Raw genomic sequence first — 10,514 nt, 5'->3', positions numbered from 1 at the left:
AGAACGGAAACCAATTTTGCAACGTACGGACGGACGGACGGACGGACATGTACATCTAGACGGACAAAGGTTATACGGCGAGGACATACAAATTACGACAGACTTTGCAATTGTTATTTTGAGGGTTACTTATTGATATTGATAAATCAATATGTGACATTGAAGATGAATTATTGTAGGATGGCACAGGGTTATGTCATAAATTTATTATTTAGTTGCTATTCTTGTGTCTCGTATTATTCAAACCGGTCAAAACAAAATTCACAAAATCAAATGTTTTATTTATGTAGATACATGTCATGTTGCCAATTGAGTTTCCTTAACTGTAACAATACAAAATCTCATTTGTTTTTCTTATATTAGTCTCAGGTAAGTATAAATATATCACAACATATTTTATTTTATGATTTAAAAGCACTTCATCGATAATTCAGTAGGTTCGATAACTATTCAAATAGGTCTCTTTTATTCTTTTTTTATCAGTTAGAAATAGAAGTAAATCTAACAAAAACACTCGCCGTTACTGACAGCTAGTTCAAAGCCAATAACAACTAATAAAATAAGTCATGCATCTAAGACTAAAACTTTTTTCAATTTCCTATTGAAGATATCTTCAAATTTTCCGAACGGCATCAACATTTGTAATTGTATAAGCCTTTGTAGTATTTCACAGGATGTTTGAAAGTTAAAAGGAATAACAAATAAATTGTAATGGATCAAAATTTACAACAATTTATTATGTCAATGCAACGGTTACCTAACAAGATAATAAAAATCTTATAACTTCTAGTCTATACAAGTGCAGTAGATGAATTCAATAGAGATGACTTCTAATATTATATTTATGTTTCAGAGTTTGTTATCATTTTTCACGAAAAGGAGATAAATTAACAACAGAAATCAAGAATCGCCTGTCAAGATTACTTAACCCGTATGGTATAAATGAAAATAATTTCAGTTCTTTTGATCGGGATAAAAAAACATGTGAAGCAAAGACAGAAAGGGTAGAGCTTAACGTAGTGTATAGCTTATGACCACATATATGAGACTGTTATATGGCCATAAAAATTCAAAATAAATTTACTCAAAATTAAAAATGAACCAATCAAACTCGATTTTTTCTAACATGCTCTGAACAAGAACTTTTTACAAACACAGAGAAAAAGTTTTACGACAGAGAGATCAATCATTGCAGACATTTAAACAAAAACAAACAAACAAAATAACCATGAGAGACTACAGTTTTTGCAAGCAGGACTCCCTTGAAAAAATAATAGTGATATATGTTGCTCATGTGCATTAGAATATCCTACACTGCATGAAGGAAACTTTATTAGATGTAAATAAATAATTTGTACCATTGTGAACAACATGTTTGATACGGTTAGTTTCTCACAATGATACGGTTAGTTTCTAACAATTCTAATTTAAAAAAAAATATTTTTCTTACGTACCTAATCCAAACAGAAGATTTGGGAAAGGCAAATGTATATTGAGGCCAAACCAGTGAGTAGTATTATTTACAGCTAAATTTTGGTCCATCTGAACTTTATACTTCAACATAAAACTTTTCCTGTTACATCTAGTACTAGAAATAGAGCATTTGCACCCCATATTACACAATAAGTGAATAAAATCGATCCTGTAAATATAAAATCACAGTTAGTACCATTGATCGTTTATTTTCTCCTCCAGCTCATTGTATTGTCTCTTTTGAACACAAAAATAATGAACCGTTATCATGCACGAATACGGAAGCCCTTTTAGGACCTCCAACATGTCCAATAATATTAACATTTTTTGTAATTCGTAAAAACGGATTAAATTCGTTATTACATTTTTTTTTATAACTCGTGATAACGGATTACATTCATGATAATTATTTTGTTCAATTGGCAATCACAGTTTTTTGTAAACCGTGATTTCGGATAAAATTCTTTATCATAGATTTTTTTATAACTCGTTATCCCTATTTATAAAATTCTTTACTGCGATTTTAATCCGTTATCGAATTAAAAAACAATGTGTCAACGAATTTGATTTAAAAGCAAACTAAATATGTTTGTTATATACATATGCACATTAATCTACAATCTGTCGGTACCTGTATCTTGGCATTGCACAAGGTCATGTTTTTCTCTGACTGTTTATGACATCTTTACACTAAATCCAATTGATATTGGATATGTAATGATTGATAATTTAGTCTTAGATGCATGATATTTTTATAAGTTGTTATTGGCTTTTACCTAGCTGTCAGTAACTGTGAGTACTCTCAGATCTGCATTTAGTGTCTTTTTGTTTTTGGGATGTACAAGTACCCGGCCATGTCCACTCTGATTTTTTGTTAGATGTATTTCTATTTGTATCCATCTGATGAGTTAAGCCTTTTCCAACTAATTTTTATAGTTCGTTCTTATGTTGTACCGTTACACCACTGTCCCAGGTTAGGGGATGGTTGGAATCCCGCTAACATGTTTAACCCCGCCACATTCTGTATGTATGTGCCTGTCCCAAGTCAGGAGCCTGTACTTCAGTGGTTGTCGTTTGTTGCTGTGTTACATATTCGTTCATTTTTTTGTACATAAATTAGGCCGTTAGTTTTCTCGTTTGAATTGTTTTACATTTGTCATTTCGGGGCCTTTTATAGCTGACTATGCGGTATCGGCTTTGTTCATTGTTGAAGGCCGTACGGTGACCTATAGTTGTTAATTTCTGTGTCGTTTGGTCTTTTGTGAAGAGTTGTCTCATTGGCAATCATACCACATCTTCTTTTTTAGATATATATAAATAAGTTAGCAATCAAACTCTTAATAATGATGATTCGGGTTTTGTTTTGTGAAGACAAGCACTAAGGCTCATGCCTATGTTATTCATCAACATAAAGCTGTTACAGTAGGTACCAGATAAGGAGGATTGCTGGGAATTTGATTTACATCGCTGTTGTGTTATATTCTGTATGATATATAATCAACAGCATACACTGTGATCATGGAATTTTTTTGTTAGAATCCCCTAGGCTGATTGTCAATTAAAAACAACATGTATACTCCTCTTTATTGCTGCATTCTGGACTACAACAACATGTGGTACCAATCCATAGAAGATGTGGGTTGTCTTCAATCTCCAAATCATAAGCAGAAATTCTTAGGTTCATTTTTTGGTATGGGAAACTCCGGAAATCACTCAGATCGAAATTGATAAATCAGGGCAACATTTCATTCCATGTAGTAGAATCTGTGTAAACTTGATTGAATTGAGTCGAACTGTTTTCAAGAAATTGCAGATTGTCACATTGATATGAGCAGAAATGATTAAATCTTTTTTGTTTTATATTGGAAAACCCACATATCACTCAGATAAAAATTGAAATAGCAGGTGCACACTTAAACCTCTGTAGACAAATGTTCAAGTGTGGTTGAACTTTGTCATGTCTGTTTCAAAGAGTTTATCAAACTTATATAAGCAGAAACGGCTTAGTCCATGTTTTGGTATAGAAAACACTAGACATCACTTAGATGATAACGTTTTCAAGGAGGTTCGAAATGCGGACATCGACAACGACGACAGAAGTGATCCCTGTGTGTCGTTAAAAACAGCTTGATTCAATAAAATTTTATATCACTCTTCCAACCAGAAAACACTGTCTGCATGATTCTGACTTGAATTTAATTAGACATTACCTATAACTCCTACTGCAAAATCATTCCTTCCAAACAATTCATACACACTGTCCCATAAATTCTGCCAGAAGTTTCCTGATGCTGCCCACAATTGATGCAAGAACCTAAATATAGTGGCAAATTATTTAAATAGTACTGACATAACAACGTGTATAAATGAAATATAAGGAAGCATAAGTATCTGTTAAAATATTCATGTTTTGTTCTCTATTTAAATGAAGGTGCCATTCAGAGACATTACAGGGGAAACATTAATCTGTTCAAATACATTGTTCAATATGATATTAACTTAAATGTTCATCATGTTTAATATGGTCTCTGTTAAAAAAAAAACAAGATTTGGAAGATACCAGGGGGGCATTCAAAACTCATAAGTCGAATAAAAACTGACAATGCCTTGGAAAAAAATAACTGAAAAAAAGAAAATTGAAGATTGAGGAACACAAACTCCACAAAACACCGATGTTTACTCGGGTGATCCCCTAGGGTAGTTGTTCCTTCTCCACATGTGTTGCTAATGCAAATACCAATCCGGTGATGTCTTATTCGGTAATGTCACAATCGGTAGAAAATGGACGGGATTGTGGTTACAACAGTTATCCGTGGTTTTCTCTAACATAGATACCTTATAACTGTCAACCAACTCGAAGGCGTGACTTAAACTCACCATTTGAAACACTTGGTTCAATAGCTTCATTTTTAGCAATAATCCTCTAACTAGGAAAAGCAAATACTGAAATATCGTATCAATAGGCAGATATATACTAGTTCTCTATCTGCACATGATGCAGGCGCTGCTGGAATGTTGCTACATAGAAATGGAAAGGTCACAATTTTGAACGTCAGATTAGCCGGCGACCTTGTCCTCAATTTAAATATCAAGCGTCAATAATCAAACTACCTTAGTTTAATATGTAATGTTTATTGGTTAAATCGAAATACCTTTTCTATCAAATATCCAAGGAGAGGAAACGCTTACAAAATGGCACTAGCCCAATCGAACTTGTGTATTGCATTTACGATATTTTGTCAACATAACGGAATTATAAATAACTCGTAAACAAGTGAGTGAGAGGATTAGCTAGTAATAAAACCAGGTTTTTTCTTCGAAAAATGCCTGCACCAAGTCAGGTATATGACCGTTGTTTTCCATTTGTTCCGTTGGTTGATATAGTCTAACGTTTGATTTATTCGGGTTTAATGGATTTTTTTTCTTTTCTAATTTATTTTGGAGTTCGGTATTTTTGTAAATACTGTTTTTCGATGAGTTGCAACTAACAGCGTGTGCGAACACTTTGTTGATATGCGTTTTCTGAGTTGTAGCAATAATAAGCAACATTTGGAAAATGATCTCCTGCGATTGGACGTTAAATAGACAAGACATACGAGAGACATGGTACGAAACAACAGCGCAAGATCATCAAATAGCAGATAATTCAAAAAGTAATTAGACAAAAATCAATTGACGGTGGAAAGGTGAACGGACATAATAAGAATCAGTAGACTCTGAAAAGGTTTTGCAAAAGGTGGACAGACTTAATAGTCAGACGTCTTAGGATAACAAAATGGTAATCGGAATAGTTTCTAAAGATCTTTCAACATTAAACATTAAAATTGTGATTTGGTCGAAACTGCAGGAGTTGATTGACATTTTTCAATTATTTGAATTATTTTATCTTGCTAATCATTTTATCCTATTTGCAAGTTCCTCTCTGCCTATAAGAGTTTTCAGTAAACAGCTAAAAACTTAAAATTTGGTACAAATTCTGATTTAAGTGCAAAAAACTCCTATGACATGTTTAATGAGTCTTATGACAGATTTGTCCGAAATAGACAACAGGTAGAATCTGACATTCTGAACATTTCTGACACTGACGTAAATGATGGCAATAGTTCAAACAGTACTATGGGCAAGATGAGCTGATAGTAATAATAATAATAATCATAATAATAATAATACTATTAGATAAAAGCAAATTGTTCAGAAAACAGAAAAGGTCTTTCAACCCCAAAGGAACATATTTGATAGGAAAATATTAAACCCCAGTTTAAAATGTTTATTCTAGTGTCAGATAATAGCTTAATTTACGCCGATTTCAAAACATGCATGGTTTCTACATACTTCTGCTAAAAATAAAGGAGATAATAATGTACTTTAGGTTTACAGAATTTCACTTCCTTGTTTCATTTGAATCTTACATCACATTAATTCCAAAAATATAACGTTTTAGTAACTTTAACATGAAAATGATGCAAAAATGACCTCTTCCAGTTGACCTTCAAGGTCATATTTCTTCAACCCAATGTTCAGGTCCTTTGACTTTATCATGTACCAATAAGAAGTTACAGCAAAGGTCAACATTTAGAACGTCAAATTAAACTTTGACCTGGATCTGAATTTCAAGGTCATAAAGTAAGGACCTCAAATAAAAAGATCCTAGGTCTTTACTATATATATATGGTTGATGAGTCATATCATCATAACCTTAATTTTAAATATAAGAGGGGAGAAAACTCACGTTAAATGTTAACATACCCTTTCAATCAAAATTTAAATGTTATGACATGTCGCAACTAACAATTTAGTAAAAAAATATTTTGTCGATATCTTATACAGTTTCTGAGAGATAGCGATAATAAGCCTAAATAAAAATTCAGAACATGACCTTGATCTTTGACCTTTACCTTATTCTCTTTTTGGTGTACAAATGACCTCAAGTCAAAGAACTTAGGTCTCTTTTACTTATGGTTTACCAGTTGTAAATACATATCACTATATCAAATACATAAGGGGTAATATCTCTCATATGGAGTCTCTGGATCTCTACGGTCAAAATATTTTTCAACATCCTGACGATGTAACAAGCAATTTGGAAAAAATAAATTTATCAGTTTCTTTCACGATTGCAATGCAGTAGAGATAACAGTGTTCAGGGTGATAACTCTTATAAGGAAAAATGTTCGGTGAAGCGGTGTCAGTTTGGAAAGCGTATAAACTGTTCGATATCATAAACCAAATATCTTAGCAAACAAAAACCGTAAAAATTTAAAATCAAGGAAGTAAAAAATTAACAAAATCAAAATGTCTTACAACGAAAAGTGGAATGACCTAATAATAATGAGAACAATATCAAAAGGCTTTTCCACGGGAAAGTGGATAGACCTTATAATACTAATAATAATATTAATCAGAACAAAAATGGTCAATCACGGAAATATTGAAACAACAGTTAAGAAAATTAATAATACAAAAAGCAAAAGGTATTTCAGCACGAAAAGATGAAAAGGCATAAAAATATTGAGTGTGAAGATATTTGATGATAAAATGTATAATTACCCTCTGCTTCCTTCCATACCTCTGAAAATTAAATAACTCAAGGCTGCCATTTGTCATTTTAAATATAATAAAAACAATTGTCAAATATAACTGCATATCAACCATATACTAAACAGTGTGTAAAAGTCTTGACATACGTAATACCACAAACAATAATATAAATATCGCACGATTGCAGATTTGACACACCCAGTAGACTGTAAAAGAATTTAATCATTTAGTGTATTAGATATTTTCTTAACAGATTAACAATTATTTAATTGAACACGCGTCAGATATCTTTATTCATCCTTACCCTTTAAATCTTTTTTGGCAATTCCAATTGTTACGACAATTAATGTTTACTTTATTAAGATAAATTCAAATATTGTTATCGCTATTTAATATATGTGCATGATGTATGTTTTTTTTTTTATTAAATTCAAATGAAAAACTCGGACAATACAAGCAATCAGTCAGTGTTGATTACCAAACAGCAGTATTGATTTTTTTCCCATAAACTTAAACAAATCATCGTTTGGAAAAAGATGTTCCTGTTTAATTTCAAATTTATAAGTGCTTCCCCATTAATAAATTCCAGAATTCCAGCTAATGCCAGTGATAGCCAATTTGTGTCCACCTTCCCGTATTCTGTCTGTTTTATCAACTTTCACATTCGTATTGTTGAGTCCTGAATATGCATGACTTGAGTGTTTGTATGGTTTTTTTTATTTTCTTAATACTCTTTAACAGTATAATCCGTAGATTATCTTGTTTGAAAGATATTACTTTTTAACATTACAAACACCACAAGTGCAAAAGCATACTTTGTTGGTTAAGCCAAGTATGGTCGGTTCGATAAAGTACCTTTTGGTCGAGATTTCAGGAAATAAGAAATGAGATTTCAAGAAGTGTCTGTTTTTGTCAGACACCTCGTCAGTGGTATTTTTCTATGTCTCAATGGTTTTTATCAAACTATGATGTTAGTTGAAAATAAATTTTTATTTGGAATGGTACATGTCTATTGTTGAAGACTATATTGACCTCAATATACCATTTACTTGTCGTCGGTTTGCCGTCTCATATGCTTATCTCCCATCATCCTTTTATTCTCAACTATTATTTCCAACGATTTTCCCCAAATTCTTACAAAATAAAAAAAAGTATATAGATTTGGCATCATTATTTTCTGCAAATTAAGAAAAAGTCCACACACAATTCATTTAATGGCCAATTTTGCTCATTGTAGCCCATTTGCCTTTGGATTGTTCTGTAAATTGGTGTTTTATTAAATATTTTTTTGCTGTATCTTTGAAAATGTCCACACCTATTTGCATACTTTAGACTTCTAACATGTTGTATGGAAACTAGTCAATTGACATCTAAACCTCATCATTCAAATTTCACATCTATTTGTTGTGGTTGTCATTGGTGTGTGTTACTGTATCTACTTATATTTATAAACATGTACACTAAGACCCTTACAGAAAACTAAACATTGAGCAATACGAACCAAACCAAAACCTGAAGGAAAACCCGGAAGTTTTAAAACATAAGCAGTTCCTGGTTCACATGTTGCATCTGTCATCAAAAGTACACATTCGGTGATAACTCGTTTTCTGTGATGTTACTGTCGGAAAGCTGACCCCGGTTTGATGCTATTTTATATGTTCGCCATTTCTGTCCTTTTTTGGTGCAACTTTTTTTCTTTAAAACAGTTGTATCAAATCAATTCAATGCATGCTGAACGTTATAGTTGGTTAGTTGTCTAATTTGCAATCATAACAGATTTTTCTTATTTTATATTATTACTTTAAGAAAAGATCGATAAACTAAAAACCACGAGAGAAATGATTGACAAGTAATATTAAGCTTGGGTACTGACAGTATATAAGTGTTTTGTCTTTGTTCCAATCAAGGGTACACCATCACTATTGCACAAAAATTTTCCATTGCAATCAAAAATCTGGCATTTGGAAACACACTTAGAGTGTGTCCGTCAGTTATAGTTATTTCACTACTTGTCCTCGATATGTAGATGATGATTTCTAATTACTAACCCTACATTGGAATTTAAACACGGTAAATATTTTGATCAACTACAGTACTGTTACTACACTTGCCTGTTGAATATTAACTTTATTAACAGTATCGAAATTTCCCAAAAGCGATGTATTATTTGAATAGGCTGTGTACCGAACTTGGAAACAATGAAAAATTAATAATGCTGCATTACAGATTATAAAGAGAATATGCTCTTGAGTAAAGAACTTCGAACACACAAGACAGCATGTCACGTATAAACACGTCACTAGAGTGTTCACTGTTGATTTCCATACAAACTGTTGATTGTAATTTTATATTATTAAAACTCCATATTTTTAGGGGGATGTTGATTTTCATTTGGCAACTCCATAATGTACATTAAATTATCTTCCAAGATTTTATTATGAGTATACACGAGTTCTTAACATCAACCCATAATTTATTTAATGAAGACGTATATAACCGTTTGCCATTGTATGTGATCTGTGTTTTCCTTCCTGTTCAAAACAGTTGACAAAGACCTTTAAGGTCAAAGTATTGGACCGCAATTTTTTTGTTGAAGCTATTCTTATCTTGTGTTTGAACATATAGGAAATATATTGACAAAACATTTGTTGATGTTCTGTTGTCATTGTTACGGGTCCCTTTGGATTTTGGGATTCGGTTCAAAATTGCATTTTTTAGGTAGAAAAATTATAATTTTCAGGCAGTTATCATTCACAGCATTCCATTTTTGATGAATATTGTAACATTTGTTCATTAAAATATAACATTAAATTAGTTAGATTAAAGATTTTCATTGTATTCAAGAAGGCAAAATATAGGCAATTTGCATGAACTTATTAAACACTTTTGCATCCACACCCATTTACATTGAAGTTACTAATGCAAACTAACACTGTTGCCTAGTAAAAATTTATAAATAAATGTTTCGGATTCAGGTTGCTAGAGTGGTTGCTAAGGGAACCTAAAAGTGAAATTGTTTGTTATTTTGTAAATTAATGTTGACCTCGTTATGAACATATCTCATAAACTATGCAGATAAAGATGAAAATCAATTGAAAAATGTTGCGCATTCAATGACCTTAAGTTTGAACCAAAGACTAAAGGTTTATAGATTACCTTGACCTTTGACCTTGAGTCTTTTATATTAGAGTTTGTCAGAAATGGTTAAAAATATAACCATACCTTGTATAACAAAACAAGTATTGCTTTTATTTGGTAACAAGGTTAAATGCTAGAGGTCAAGGTCATGTCAAAAGTTCCTAGCAACGACCTTTACTTGATATAAATGAACCTAGCAACCATACATATTTAGGTTCAGACTAATATGAGCTATTATATAGATCCTTATTGGAAGGTGAGGGGTCAATATCGTTACCAAAGCCATTCTCATATAGTTGAAAAATGCCTAGCAATCATTAATGTTTTGATCCCTTGTGACAAAATTCCTGAATTTGGAAACTTAA

The 10,514-nt window shown here is 32.0% G+C and overlaps 1 long non-coding RNA gene across 1 annotated transcript; it reads right to left on the bottom strand.

Annotated features, from left to right (window-relative positions):
- Window positions 1-1,475: 1,475 nt before the first annotated feature.
- Window positions 1,476-7,124, bottom strand: LOC127723248 (uncharacterized). Its single transcript, XR_007991954.1, has 3 exons — window positions 7,021-7,124; window positions 3,684-3,787; window positions 1,476-1,642 (listed from the first exon to the last, which is right to left on the bottom strand). It is a non-coding gene; the product is annotated as an uncharacterized LOC127723248 (long non-coding RNA).
- Between the last annotated feature and the right edge of the window lie 3,390 nt (window positions 7,125-10,514).

The sequence above is a fragment of the Mytilus californianus genome, unplaced genomic scaffold (assembly GCF_021869535.1).
Source record: "Mytilus californianus isolate M0D057914Y unplaced genomic scaffold, xbMytCali1.0.p SCAF_13, whole genome shotgun sequence".
Lineage (NCBI taxonomy): Eukaryota > Metazoa > Mollusca > Bivalvia > Mytilida > Mytilidae > Mytilus > Mytilus californianus.
Note: the sequence above shows the minus strand (reverse complement) of the source record. Positions and strands in the feature narration are given on the sequence as shown.